Source organism: Triticum aestivum, chromosome 2B (genome assembly GCF_018294505.1).
Source record: "Triticum aestivum cultivar Chinese Spring chromosome 2B, IWGSC CS RefSeq v2.1, whole genome shotgun sequence".
Taxonomy (NCBI): Eukaryota; Viridiplantae; Streptophyta; class Magnoliopsida; order Poales; family Poaceae; genus Triticum; species Triticum aestivum.
The window spans coordinates 242,119,154-242,131,807 of NC_057798.1; the positions used below are offsets into that span (position 1 = coordinate 242,119,154).

At 44.8% G+C, this 12,654-nt stretch overlaps 1 pseudogene; it reads left to right on the forward strand.

The window, feature by feature from the left end:
• Window positions 1-11,725: 11,725 nt before the first annotated feature.
• On the forward strand, window positions 11,726-12,333 carry LOC123039183 (uncharacterized; annotated as a pseudogene).
• The last annotated feature ends 321 nt before the right edge of the window (window positions 12,334-12,654 follow it).

Below are 12,654 nucleotides of genomic sequence, written 5' to 3' on the forward strand. Positions count from 1 at the left end.
GCCATGTTATACACATCGGGTCTCTCCAAGGCATGGTGGGGGGAGGCGATACTGACAACATGTTATGTCCTAAACCGAGTTCCCACAAAGAACAAAGAGATAACTCCATTCAAAGAATGGGACAAGAAAAGGTTAAAACTCTCTTATATATGAACCTGGGGTTGTTTGGCGAAAGTTAATGTGCCAATTCCAAAGAAGTGCAAACTTGGGCCAAAAGCTGTGGATTGTGTTTTCCTAGGTTATGCTTTTCATAGCATTGGTTATAGATTCTTGGCTGTAAAATCTTAGGTACCTGACATGCATGTCGGTACGATCATGGAGTCGAATGATGCATCTTTCTTTGAAGATATCTTTCCCATGAAGGATATGGCTACCTCATCTAATCAGGAGATGCCTAGTTCCTCAAATCAGGAACCAGTCACAATTATTGAACCTGCCATTTCGATGGAACACTTTAAAAATCCTGTGGAGGAGAACAATGAAGTCCCTACTAGGAGCAAGAGACAGAGTACTACAAAGTCCTTTGGTGATGATTTTCTTGTGTATCTCATAGAATACACTCCCAGTTCTATTTCAGAGGCCTATGCATCTGAAGATGCTGACTACTGGAAGGAAGCGGTCCGTAGTAAGATGGATTCCATCTTGGCAAATGAAACTTGGAAGATAACTGAGCGTCCTTATGGGTGCAAACCTATAGGGTGCAAATGGGTATTCAAGAAGAAGCTTAGGCCTGATGGTACTATCGAAAAGTACAAGGCACGACTCGTGGCCAAGGGTTATACCCAAAAGGAAGGTGAAGACTTCTTTGATACCTACTCACCTGTGGCTCAACTGACCACTATTCGAGTTCTACTTTCACTAGCTGCCTCACATGGTCTTCTCGTCCATCAAATGGATGTTAAGACTGCTTCCCTAAATGGAGAGTTGGATGAGGAAATTTACATGGAACAACCAGATGGGTTTGTACTAGATGGTCAGGAAGGAAAAGTGTGCAAGTTGATGAAGTCTGTATATGGACTTAAGCAAGCACCCAAGCAGTGGCATGAGAAGTTTGAAAGAACTTTAATAGCGACAAGCTTCGTTGTAAATGAAGCTAATAAATGTGTGTACTATCGCCATGGTGGGGGCAAGGGAGTTATTCTTTGCTTGTATGTTGATGAGATACTAATTTTTGGGACAAATATGAATGTTATTAAGGAGGTCAAGGATTCCTATCTCGTTGTATTGAGATGAAGGATTTAGGATTGGCTGATGTCATTCCGAACATCAAGTTGTTGAGAGACGATGATGGTGGGATTACACAGCTGCAATCTCATTATGCGGAAAAGATCTTGAGTCGCTTTGGCTATAGTGACTGCAAGCCCTCTCCAACACCATATGATGCCAGTGTGTTGCTTCGAAAGAATCGAAGAATTGCTAGAGATCAATTGAAATATTCTCAGATTATTAGCTCTCTTATGTACTTAACCAGTGCTACAAGACCTGACATCTCTTTTGCTGTTAGAAAACTGAGTCAATATGTCTCAAAACCGGGAGATGTGCATTGGAAAGCTCTAGAGAGAGTTTTGCGTTATTTGAAAGGCACTACGAGTTATGGAATTCACTACACTGGGTACAAAGGTACTGGAAGGGTATAGTGACTCAAATTGGATCTCGGATGCTGATGAGATAAAGGCCACGAGTGGATATGTATTCACTCATGGAGGTGGCGCTGTTTCTTGGAAGTCTTGCAAGCAGACCATCTTAACAGGGTCAACAATGGAAGCAAAACTCATAGCACTAGATACAACTACAGTCGAAATAGATTGGCTTCGTCAGCTCTTCAATGACTTGCCGGTTGTTGAGAAACTTGTACCGGGTATCCTTATGAACTGTGACAATCAAACTTGTACCGGATAACATGAAGTCATCAAGACACGTTCAGAGAAAGTTAAAGTCTGTCAGGAAAATGAGAAACTCCGGAGTTATTGCATTGGATTATATCCAAACTTCTAAAAATCTGGCAGATCCTTTTACGAAGGGTCTATCACATAATGTGATAGATAATGCATCGAAGGAGATGGGTATGAGACCCACAACATGAGTTGTTCACATTGGTAACCTAGTCTATGTGACCGGAGATCCCATGAATTAGATGTGGAAGACAAGCTGTTGGTCAACTAGGAGGAGAGTATCCTTACTATTAACAACACCACTCCATGAAGATGCAATACTCTCCTAATCTGCATGGTAGGTTGATGTATATCTTAATGTGTTCTAAGTGGCTCATTGAAGTAGAGATGTTGTCCTGCAGAAATCTTTTGAAGAACACACCTATATGAGTCTGATTGCTAAACGTCGCAATCTATGAGAGTATGGTGCTCTCTAGTAAACACATGAAAGGTCTCAGAGTATGACGCATAAGCTCCACCTACGGGGAAGACCCACGGTAGCCAAGTATCGGTCAAGGCTTCTGTGAAGCTAGATTCACAGAAAACTTGCAATTCAAGGCCCAGTCCACTGTTCAAGTTGCTTACTAGTGTAGCATAGAGTTCTAGGTGGAAGTTCAACTTAACAGTCTCCACTACAGTACCGATATATAAAATAGTGTTTTGGAACTAAAGGCAAACTCTATGTGCCTCTAGGATCTGGTGGGGGATTGCTGGAATTTTATCTATTTATGGGCCAGCCCAATAGCAGTTTCACAAATTCCTAATAAATCCTAGAGGTCCACGCAGCCCATTCGTGCAAGGCAAGAGGTGGAACTAAAGTTTAGTCCCACATTGCTAGTTTGGAGGGAGTTGGACCTCTTTATAAGGGAGGTTCTTTCCCCATATGTATGAGGATGAGAACAAGAGGGACATCCACGCGCGCTCCTCCTCCGCCGCCAGCCTCGCCACACCATGCCTCGTCACGACGCATTGCGGGTTGCAGGAATGAGCCGAGCAGATGTCTAAATTTTTGCCATGCACAACGGGTATACGAAAGGTCGTGCGGGAGCTGATACGTTTTTCTGTAGTGGACAATGAATTTGAATGGCTCGCCTCTTCGGCTGAAGTCTGTTCGTTTCATCTCCCTTGTTCCCTTCAGCTCCCGGCACAACCTCTTGCCTTCTTCTCCCGTGCCTATAAAAGGGAGGTCGCTCCTCTCCTGAGTGACACACCAGAAGATCCTCTTCCTCTCACCACAAAGTTCCTGAGCACTGCACTGCTGCTACAATCTTCCCCATCCCGGCTTGCAGCGTGCACCGCAGGTCAAGACAGTAGGCCTCCGAAACCGCACCTTTTTGAGCCCTGTACGGGAGAAGGGTGATAAGGTTTTTGGGGAACGCTCTGCGCGACTACTGACTCCTTCGTCATGGACGCTCCGGACTCCGATGACTACTTCCCCGACGACGACTTCTTCCCCAACGTCGACAACCTCCTCGACGACATGGCTGGCGAGGATGTCGACCCCAAGTCCAGTGCTTCTACCGCCGCTGCTGTCCCGTACGTGTTCTTGCTCTTTCTGTTAGAGGTCATGTCGGAGTTCTTTGTTCTAGTGTATGTCCTACATATGTTAGGTTCTACTTGATATATGCAACCTGTTCTACTGTCTACTATAGACATGTTTGGTTACAGTTCATATTTGTAGATGCTATTTACCTTCTCATTGTCAGATTGCATGACTAGTTTCTATACTATAATAGTCATGTTTTATCTAGTATTTTAGTAATAAAATCATATGGTAAATTCCTCATATTTTCAACAATCCAAAAACCTTCTGATAGGCAATTTACCCGGGCGGCCTCCCGAGGCCCCTCATGGGGCGGATATGTCTAGGCTCGCCAGGCCCCTCGTCGCATTGCACGTGGGTGATGCGGTCCATGACAAGTGGGGTAAGAAGGCGCTAGTGGGCGCGGATAAGGATGCTTTCCTCTTTCATGCCAAGGGAACAAGGACAATGTGTCGGTTCTATTGGGGACATAGCATGCAGTTTCAAAAAATTCCTACGCTCAGGCAAGATATATTTAGGAGATGCATAGCAACGAGAGTGGGAGAGTGTGTCTACATACCCTCGTAGACCGAAAGCGGAAGCGTTAGACAACGCGGTTGATGTATTCGAACTTCTTCTAGCTCCGACCGATCAAGTACCGAACGTATGGCACTTCCGAGTTCTGCGCATGTTCAGCTCGATGATGTTCCTCGCCCTCTTGATCCAGCAAGGTGTCGAGGAAGTAGATGAGTTCCGTCAGCATGACGGCATGGTGACGGTGATGGTGAAGTGATCCGCGTAGGGCTTCACCTAAGCACCGCGACAATATGACCAGGGGTGTAAACTATGGAGGGGGGCACCGCACACGGCTAACGGTTGTTGTTCAATGTTGTAGGTGCCCCCTCACACACACACACACACACACAGATATATATATATATAGGATGGGTCTATTATGATAACACCCCTTAAGACCTTATTCTACTAACACCCAGCTTATTCTGCTAACACTTTAGAACCACACGGTACTCCTAAACCGAACCTCATCCCACCCAACTAACCGACCACAAACAGAAGAAAAGAAATTAAAAACCACCACCCACCCCACGCACCCCACCTCCCTCCCTCCCTCCCCGATCCACCTTCTGCTGCGGCAGACGCGCCGCAGCACCGCCCCGTACTCTTCCCTTGTCGGTGCCGCACCTTTTTCGCCCGACCCGCGGCCTCCTTCTCGGCGCTGCCGCGCACCAGGCCATGCGCATCTTCGAGGAACAACCTCCTCAGCTCATGCGCCTCCCTCTGCCTCGTCCTCGCGCCGCCCCGTGCGTACCTCCACTCACCGCTCCACCGGAGTGCGCGAGGATCCTCTGGCTGGATCAGGCGGCGACGACATCCCCTCCCCCACCCCCGCGCTGGATCCAGCCGGATCCAGCCCCGCCGCACCTCCTGCGCCTGATCCGGACTGCCTGCATCCCACGTCGGTGTCAACCTTCTCTCACCCCCGCGCTCCTCCGGCCGCAGCTATCTCCTCCACCTCTCCCTTACTCCTCCGCTCGTGACAATGACCAGGCCATAAATCCCGGTGAGTCCGTTGTCACCTCTTCTTCAGCGCACGCGGCATCGGTGAGAGGCCACCGAGAAGAACCTCTACTGCCCCCCACCTGTCGTTGCCTTCTACCAGCACGGGCAGCTGCTGCCGTCCATAGCGCCCTGCCCCGTGAGCCCTGCCTCACCGCGGCTCCTCAGGCAGCCGTATCGATGGATGGTGCTCGCGCAGTTCTCCAACTCCGGCCCAGTACCCTGCCTCTCTTCCCTCCCCTCCCAATCCCCTCCTTGACCCGGCCACCACTTTCGCTGCTCCCGAGTCTGGAGCCCTGCTCCTCCCTAACGAGCCGCACATCCTGCTGACCTCCACCCCCTTCTTTTTTGTGCAGCTCGGCTGCGAGCCACACGCAGTTTGCTGCTCATCTCCATGTGGTCAATGCACAAGCTGCCCCATCACGGCTCGCTGGTAGTGCTATCATCAGCAAGTCCGCTAGAAATACAGGGTGTAGCGTTCTGTAGTTCGGCTAGGGGTAGCACGGGGTTTAGTTTGTTTGAGTTTTCAGATTTGCAGTGCAATCCAAGCTATTCATTATTCTGTAAGATAAACGACTCTGCGTGGGCTGCAATTGTTGAAAAACAGAAATACGTGGATGAAGTTCATTGTGTGTGTGTTTTCTCTGAAGAGAAATAGAGTGAAAGATGCAGTCTGCTATTCTTTTGCTCTCGGGGTTCATTTTAATTTTCTCTTTGCGGGGAAGATGAAGTGATGCAGCTCGGTTGGATGCCTAGTTACTCAATTTTGTTGTTGCTGAGATCTGCACTTCATTGTGAAAACTAAAGTTCATTACCGGGATGGTGTAGTTCGCCTTCGCGGAGGCTGCTGTTTTTTCTAAGTGCAAAGTGTAGCCCATAGAATTTTTTGTAGTTCGACTGGTGGAGAGTACAAATTCTGTATGTGTGTGTGTTTGTAAAACAATCCGATAGATGTGAAGCTCACTTTGTTCTCTCACGTGGTTAGCTATAAAACTCCTCAATGGTTCACTATATCAATGCAACACCTGCGGTGTGTTTGGTTCTCAAATGTGGTTTACTTTTGAGAGTGATGGTGTTCACTTGCGGCCAACATGAATGTGCTAAAAATTTAGCGAAACAGTGAGATGGTAATGCAGTCCACTTCGATATATGATGTGGTTCACTTGCCCTAGTCTCTGCGGTCCACTCTCGTTCATAAAAATTAAAAAGTATGAAAGAAATACAACAAAAACTCATGAGGTTCACTTTTGATAGTGTTGCGGTTCATTTTCGGGAGTGTTGCGGTCCACTCTCGTTCAAAAAAAAGTTGAAAAAAAGACAACAAAAACTTTTGCGAGAAAAGTTTATGTCCGACCAAAAGAAATCATGAAGTTCACTTGACTGCCTGCTGCAGTGCGGTTTCCGTTTGAAGCAGTGTGTTCTTCTGTCCGATGAAAGGTCCACTCGCTTGGTCAACGCGCGTAAAAAATTAATAAGTATAAAAAAGACAACAAGTACTCATGAGGTTCACTTTTGGTAGCGTTACGGTTCACTTTCGGAAGTGTTGTGGTCCACTCGTTCGGAAAAGAGTTGAAAAAAAGACAACAAAAACTTGTGCGAGAAAATTTGTGTTTGACAAAAAGAAATCATGAAGTTCACTTGACTGTCTGTTGCAGTGCAGTTTTCAGTTTGAAGCAGTGCGTTTTTCTGTCCGACGACGATTTTGGTGTCACGAAAAAACAGAGTGTCCGCTTTTTGCTAATTTTAAAACTGCTCTTAAACCGTAAGGAATTAGAGATTGTATTCTACATGAAAAAGTTGTGTCTCGTCGATATATTTCCAATGGCATATCATTTGAATCATTTCGACAACCGGTTTGTAAAAATTTCAAAAAAACGGCCGCCGCCACTCGTCCTCCGTCGCACGTTTTTCAAAATTAACTTAAAACCTAAGCAATCTCAAAACCATTCCTACATATGATAGTTGCGCCTTGTCCATAGCTTTCCAACGATGTATTACACGCCTTGTTTCGACAAACGGTTCAAAAACTAGAGCGAAAACAGTACCGAAAATTTGAAAAAAATTTGAAAGACAGGATTCCGCGATTTAGTAAATTTGAAACTGCTCTTAAACCGTAATGAATTAGAGAAAGATTTATATATGAAAAAGATGCGCCTCGACGATATCTATCCAACAGCGTATCATTTGCTTCATTCAGACAAGCGGTTTAGAAAAAAACGCGAAAACACGCTCGCTGCCACTCGTCATCCGCCACACTATTTTCAAAACTGCTCTTAAACCGTGTGGAATCTCGAAAAGTCTTCAACATGTCGAAGTTGCGCCTAATCCATAGCTTTTCAATGGTATATTACACGCCTCATTCCGATAAACGGTTAAAAAATTAGAGCGAAAACAGTATTGAAAAAACACCGCGTGCAATTTTTTTCGACACGAAGTTCACTAGTCTCTATTGCAGTGCTCGTCGTCAAAATGATGCAGTGCGCTTCTGTTGAGCGTGCAGTGCCGAAGTGGTGTGCAGAATAGTTATTCTACTAATATTAGCAAAATAGACCATCTGTATATATATTGGGGGGAGGAGAGGAAGCCAAGGGGGCGCCCCAAGTAGGAGGAATCCTACTTGGGGTCCTCTTCCAATTCGGCCAACCCCCCTCTCCTATTCCTATTCTAAGTAGGAAGGGAAGAGGGGGAAGGGGGAATCCTATTCCCTTTTTCTGTTCCTCCTTCCCCTTTCCTTCTATAATTTGGCCAGCCCATATGGGGGGGCACCAGCCCCTTTGTGGCTGGTGCATTTCCCCTCTTGGCCCACTAGGCCCATATCGTTTGCCAGGGGTGCCCGTAACCCCTTCCGGTGACCTGATAAGTACCTTGTGCTTCCCGAAACACTTCCGGTGTCCGAATACCATCGTCCTATATATATATATATATATATATATATATATATATATATATATATATATATATATTAATCTTTACCTCTGGATCATTTTGAGACTCCTCGTCATGTCCGTGATCTCATCCGGGACTCCGAACAACATTCGGTCACCAAATCACATAACTCATATAATAAAATATCGTCATCGAACGTTAAGCGTGCGGACCCTACGGGTTCGAGAACTATATAGACATGACCGAGACACCTCTCCGGTCAATAACCAATAGCGGAACCTGGATGCTCATATTGGCTCCTACATATTCTACAAATATCTTTATCGGTTGAACCGTTATGACAACATACGTTATTCCCTTTGTCATCGGTATGTTACTTGCCCGATATTCGATCGTCGGTATCTTCATACCTAGTTCAATCTCGTTACCAGCAAGTCTCTTTACTCGTTCCATAATGCATCATCCTGCAACTAACTCATTAGTCACTTTGCTTGCAAGGCTTCTTATGATGTGCATTAACGAGAGGGCCCAGAGATACTTCTCCGATACTCGGAGTGACAAATCCTAATCTTGATCTATGCCAACCCAACAAACACCTTTGGAGATACCTGTAGAGCATCTTTATAATCACCCATTTACTTGTGATGTTCGATAGCACACAAGGCATGCCTCTGGTATCCGGGAGTTGCATAATCTCATAGTCGGAGAATATGTATTTAACATGAAGAAAGCAATGGCAATAAAATTGAACGATCATAATGCTAAGCTAACGAATGGGTCTTGTCCATCACATCATTCTCCTAATGATGTGATCCCGTTTATCAAATGACAACACATGTCTATGGTTCGAAAACTTAACCATCTTTGATCAACGAGCTAGTCTAGTAGATGCTTACTAGGGACATAGTATTTTATCTATGTATACACACATGTATCAAGTTTCCGGTTAATACAATTCTAGCATGAATAATAAACATTTATCATGAAATAAGGAAATATAAAATAACAACTTTATTATTGCCTCTAGGGCATATTTCCTTCAGGTTCCCAAAAGCAATCTCCAAAGGTTGCCATTTTGGTGTAAGAATACCAGGACAGCGGGCGCGCCAGGACGGAGGTCATCGTCAAGCCCACTGGCGCGTCATGGACAGAAGCTTTTGCAGGAGAAGACCACCTTTAGTCAGGATAGGTTGTACTCATGTTCCCCTTCGAATTTGGCTATTGTGGCAACCCTTCCCGCCTAGAGTTTTTGGGGGAAGAGGACTAAGGCCAATGTATATACATGTCGTCTATTCTAAAATCGATGATACAATAATATTCTGCAATAATCTCGTACTGCCGGAATAAAGATCTGGTACTGCTTCTGCATAACACAACCGTACTTCTTTTTCGTAAAGTCGGCACTGCTCTTCTGTACTTGCGTAGTAATTCACTAATAGATTCTAAACCATTAATCGAAATTGCGCAAATGATATACCATTGGAAAGCTACAAAAATTTCTCAACTTTTTTATATTGTAACTTGCTTCACTTTTTTTGATTTTTTATTATGAATTTTCAAAAAACAGAAATCATCACAAGCTGAATAAAAAGTGTTTTGACCGAAATTCTTTAACCACTTATCGGAATATAGCATATGATATACCGTTGAAAAGCTACTGAAATTTACAAACATTTTCATGTTTTAAGTTTTTTCAAATTTTGCTCAGTTTTGGAACAGTTTTGAAAATACTAAAAAACTGTTTTTATTAAAAGATGATCATGAATCATTTTTGGATATCGAAATGATGCAAATGATATGGCGTTGGAAAGGTAGTGAAATTCCCATCTTTTTCGTGTATTTTTTTCAAATTTTACACATTTTTTGAGCAGTTTTGAAAATACCGAGATTCATTCAAAATAGACGAACAATAATTATATATTAATTTTTTAACCACTTCTCAGAATAGCGTAAATGATATACCGTTGGAAAGCTACTGAAATTTACAAAAAAAAATTATAAGTTTTTTCTAATTATGCATAGTTTTGAAACAGTTTTGAAAATACTAATTTTTTTTATATCTATTAAAATATGATCATTGATGTTCTTTGGACCTTGGAATGATGCAAATGATATGGCGTTGGAAAGGTATTGAAATTTAGCAAATTTTTGTGTTTTAACATTTTTCTAATTCTTCACGGTTTTTGAACAATATTCAAAAATACCAAGATTTTTCCTATTACAAGGAAACATAGTATTGTACTTCTGTGGAATATGAGTTTCTTACTGCCCGACAATAAAGAAGTTTCTGTACTTCTCAAAGTGATTAAATTGTACTGCCCATAATTTTTTTCTAGAGAACTCAAATTCTCTCCACATGTACCCTTGTACTTCTGTGCAATATTAGTTTCTTACTGTCCGATAATAATAATAATAATAATTGTACTCCTCGAAATAAATAAATTGTACTGCTTGGATTTATTTTAAAAGAACACAATTTTGCCTTGTACTTCTGTGGAATACGAGTTTCGTACTGCTCTGCAATAATATTTTTTTGTATTACTCAAAATGATTAAATTGTATTGCTCATAAATTATTTTACATAAGTCATTTTCCTTCGACATGTATCTTGTACTTCTTGGGAATATCAATTTTGTACTTCTTAATCTTATAGGGTTTGTACTTCTCAATTACACAATTTTCATTAAGGATAGTTTTGCATTTTTATCTGCACTGCTGATTGTCTTCACTACAGAGAACCTTTTTCGCACTTCCCTAAGCTTGCTAATTTCACAGCTCCAAGTAGCAGCTGCAAAAGATGAGTACCAAATTATCATAAAGGACACCCTGTACTGCTACTTCAAACTACATGGTACTTCTCTCAGTGTAACTATGGTACTACCTCCCTAGCAGGAATAATTCTCAGCAGGTACGTCCTTGCTCGCATGCTGTACTGTTCTGTACTTCTACCTAAATATTGTATGTACTTCCCATTACTGCCACCTTTGCACTTCCCGTAATTCTCCACTCAGGAGGTCAAAATTTCATTCAATCTCCTCGCCGCCCGCCGGAGTAAAAAGAATGCCTCAGAATGCCACGACGAAGAGAAGTACATTTTATCCTCGCACCTCTCGCTGGAGAAGGAGCTCGTGCTTGTGCTCGGCGTTGGAACCCGTAATGACCCCGCACCCGTAGAATACGAGTTTCGTACTGCTTTGCAATAATTTCTTTTTGTATTACTCAAAATGATTAAATTGTATTGCTCGTAAATCATTTTACATAAGTTAGTTTCCTTCGACATGTATCTTGTACTTCTTGGGAATATCAGTTTCGTACTTCTTGATCTTATAGGGTTTGTACTTCTCAATTACACAATTTTTATTAAGGCTAGTTTTGCATTTTTATCTGCACTGCTGCTTCAAGATATTTTGTACTGCTACTCTTCACTAAGAGAACCTTTTTTGCACTTCCCTAAGCTTGCTAATTCCACAGCTCCAAGTAGCAGCTGCAAAAGATGAGTACCAAATTAGCATAAAGAACACCCTGTACTGCTACTTCAAACTACTCGGTACTTCTCTCAGTGTAAGTATGGTACTGCCTCCCTAGCAGGAATAATTCTCAGCAGGTACTTCCTTGCTCGCATGCTGTACTGCTCTGTACTTCTACCTAAATATTCTATGTACTTCCCATTACTGCTACCTTTGTACTTCCCGTCGAACACCTTGATGGTAGGGATACATAGGCTACTACCAATCTATTTCGCCGCTGCTCGAGCTAAGCCGCTACGCCGGGGCGCGCCTCTGCCCGGCGCCCCGTACCGCCGCCATCCATGGAGATCTCCCTGGACACGCTGCTAGGCGTGCAGCGGCACGGGTAGGACCTGGCCTATCGCCTCGCACAGGGTGTCTCGGGGCTGCGCCTCCACCTCCACGTGCAGACGCCGCAGCTCCCGTGGCCCGCCCCGCCGCTCAAGCTCCTCCGCTTCGACATCAAGCTCCCGGCCACCCCCTTCGCGGTCGGCGTCGACCTCCCGGCTGTGGCCGTCACGTCCTTCATGGAGATCGACGGCCGTCTCGGGCAGGCCGGGTTCGACCTCGGCGCCTCCGTCGACGGCGCCATGCAGCAGCTGTCGCGGTAGCTTCCCGCGCCGTTTCGCGCACGGGGTGGAAGTGGGAGGGGGCCGCCACTCCGCCGACGCCCGCGGTAGCGGTGGACGAGGGGGAAGCGGGGCTCGCCGTGGAGAGGGCTGCCGAGGGCGGGGTAGCCTTGGAGGGTGTCGGGGAAGGAGGCTCCCTTGAGGAGGTGGCTGCGGCGGCGGCGGCGGCCACTAGGAGTGCTGCTGCCGCCAGTGCAGCCGGGGTCGGGGCCGAGGGTGCTTGGTCGGGGGATCTGTTTTTGAGATACGGGCAGGTGTTGTCTGGTCAGGTCGGTCTCTGATTCAAAACTACCTTATATAGGGGCTTGCCTATTGTAGAATATTATTCTACAATCAGTTGTAGAATATAGGCTACTCTCCACCGAAGAGAGGGGTCAAATCATGAGACCTCCCGAGGCAGTTCATACTTGTACCCATTCATACTCATCCTCCCCCATGAGGCAATCCACCACAAAGCACGAGTAGGGTCTTACAACGCAAGGTGGCCCGAACCTGGGTAAATTGCCATGTTGTGTCTTCCTTTGCTCTCGCTCGAGCACGCAGGAGCATCGTCTTGAGGTGGTGAGCAGCGAGGCAGAGCTTAGTGGAGTTCTGTGAGCACA